Source organism: Mauremys reevesii, linkage group 6 (genome assembly GCF_016161935.1).
Source record: "Mauremys reevesii isolate NIE-2019 linkage group 6, ASM1616193v1, whole genome shotgun sequence".
Taxonomy (NCBI): Eukaryota; Metazoa; Chordata; order Testudines; family Geoemydidae; genus Mauremys; species Mauremys reevesii.
The window spans coordinates 105,934,929-105,937,683 of record NC_052628.1 but is presented as its reverse complement, the minus strand read 5'-3'; positions in this window follow the sequence as shown (position 1 = coordinate 105,937,683).

Genomic DNA, 2,755 nt, shown 5'->3' with positions numbered 1-2,755 from the left:
ATTCATAAAAAAAAATGGGCCCAATTACATTTAAGTTTGTTACAAGTGTCCCGTAAAGAGTTGCATACAAAAACTATTTTCAGTGTCCAGGAAGAAGTTTTGTTGGACCTATAAAAACAGGAACAATGTTGCATATTCTTGAGCTCCACCTACTGGCACTTTATCTATTAACATGTATAGTGACATCTCTGTTTTACAGAGCACTCCTGTAGCAGATTTCTGGGTGAAAATAATTCCTGTGCAGAGAGCCAGGTACTGCTTAAATCCAGGAAGAGGTGCCTTGAGGTCTTTTGTTCAGCTCCTCTGATGAGATGATGTCTAGTCACAGATTTCTAAGATCTCTGTTTGATTACTTTGTCAGGTTAGTGTCTCGTTGCCCATGGCTGAAGTAGATCCAAACAGGAAGGGGTGCTCCAGTCACAGTGGCTGTATACTGTGAGTATTTACACTGTGTTGTGAAGTGACACTGCATCCTCTCATTTAATGGGACATGGCAGGGGATAAATAATATATACTCATATAGCACATTTCATCCATAGTTCTCAAAGCACTTTACAAAGGAGACTGGCATCATTATCCCCATTTTACAGATGGGGAAAATGAGGCACAGAGAAGTGAAGTGACTTTCCCAACACCAACCACTAGGTTAGTGGCAGAGTTGGGACTATCCAGTGCTATGTTCTTTATTGCTATTTACATGGGGACAGATTAACAAAGGTATTTAGGTGCCTAAAGATGCAGGTAGGCACATTTGTAAATTCCATTAGTCGCAGGCAATGCGTGAGGGGTGGCATGCAGGGTGATGCGCCCCCCCCAGATTTCTGCCGTCCATTTAGCACAGAGGTTTTCAAACTGTGAGGTGAACCCCTTAGCAGGGCATGCTGCACAGTTTGAAAACTGTTGCTTGCCTCCTGCCAGGAGCTGGCGGATTGTAAGTTGATGGGAGCTGGTTGGACCCCTGCCTCTTTGCGCAGGGAACCGAGGCACTGGCCGGGCCACGTCTGCACACCTTGGCACTCCCCAGGCAGGCTGTGCAGCACAGCTATGAGCTGTGCTCCTGATGCATCTTGCCTGTCCCCCCAAAAAGCCCAGCACTGGCCAACGATGCCCTCTGGAGCTGGCCCTGGCCATGGAGCGCGGCTGCCATGAGATGCTCCCCACGGCACTCACTTGCCATTGACCTGGTGCTCCTGGCCCTGCTGCTGCTCTTCAGCCCAGAGGAGACATGTGTGACAGTCTTGTGCCCCCCCTTCCCCCCCAATAATGAGATGTGTGTCTCTGCCATTAATCATCTAAGTGAGTTAGGTGCTTAACTTCCATTGACTATATGCATCTTTAGGTTCCTAAATAGCTTTAAAAATCTGGCTGTTAGTGCTTGTGGTGTACTTGGCCATGGGCAAATACTAGGGAAAAGATTGTCCTGTTTTTATAATTGGAAAAGGTGAAGAGAAGGGCAATGACAATGATTAGGGCAGGGGTGGCCAACCTGAGCCTGAGGAGCCAGAATTTACCAATGTACATTGCCAAAGAGCCACAGTAATGCGTCAGTAGCCCCCCATTAGCTCCCCCGCCCCTCTCCCAGCGCCTCCCACCCACCGTCAGCCCTGCTGATCAGTGCTTCCCTTTCCTTACCTGCACCTCCTGATCAGCTGTTTCTTGGTGTGCAGGAGGGTCTGGGAGGGAGCGGGGAGGAGAGAGGGCACAGCAGGCTCAGGGTGGGGGTGGGAAAGGGTGGAGTGGGGACAGTAGCTCCAGCCCCGGAGTCAGTGCTTATACAAGGAGCCGCCTATTAACTTCTGAAGAGCCGCATATGGCTCCAGAGCCACAGGTTGGCCCCCCCTGAATTAGGGAGATGGAACAGCTCCCATATGAAAAGAGATTAAGCAGACTGGGACTTAGAAAAGAGACGACTAAGGGGGGATATGACAGAGGTCTACAAAATCATGACTGGTGTGAAGAAAGGGAATAAGGAAGTGTTGTTTACTCCTTCACATAACACAAGAACTGGGGTCACCCAATGAAATTAATAGGCAGCAGGTTTAAAAGAAACAGAAGGAAGTACTTCTTCAGACAATGCATGGTCAACCTGTGGTACTCATTGCCATGGGATGTTGTGAAGGCCAAAAGTATAACTGGGTTAAAAAAAACATTAGATACGTTTATGGAGGATAGTTCCATCAATGGCTATTAGCCAAGATGATCAGGGATGCTACCCCATAGTTCGGATGTCCCAAAACGTCCAACTGACAGAAGCATCTGGCCACTGGCCCCTGTCAGAGACAGGATATTAGGCTAGATGGACCATTGGTCTGACCCAGTCAATGGTCAGTCTATGTTCTTATGATCTTAAAGAATCCATCTTTATCAGACAGAAAGGTTAAAGATCATAACTTTAGATAGGAGGTGCAGTTTTCAGTTTTTATTTGCTCACTTTTGTTTCCTTTGCATGTCCCTCCTTTATCTGTCTCTATTCTTCTCCATGGTATCTGAGGGTTGGATCCTACACCCATTCATATAATTCCATGCCCATTTTACACTCCCCCTTTCCAAAACCTTTTTTTACACATATAGAAACAAGTAGACAACTATACAGTGTATCCCTGTGTCTGTAATATAGAATGGGCTATAATGTTAACGAGAGTTCTGATGACATAGTGATTTAATGAAAATTTCTGTCCACACAAGTGAGGGATATTTGCTTGCTGTGCTACCTTAGACACCAAGTGCAGATGTATAGCTACCTTGACTTCCACAG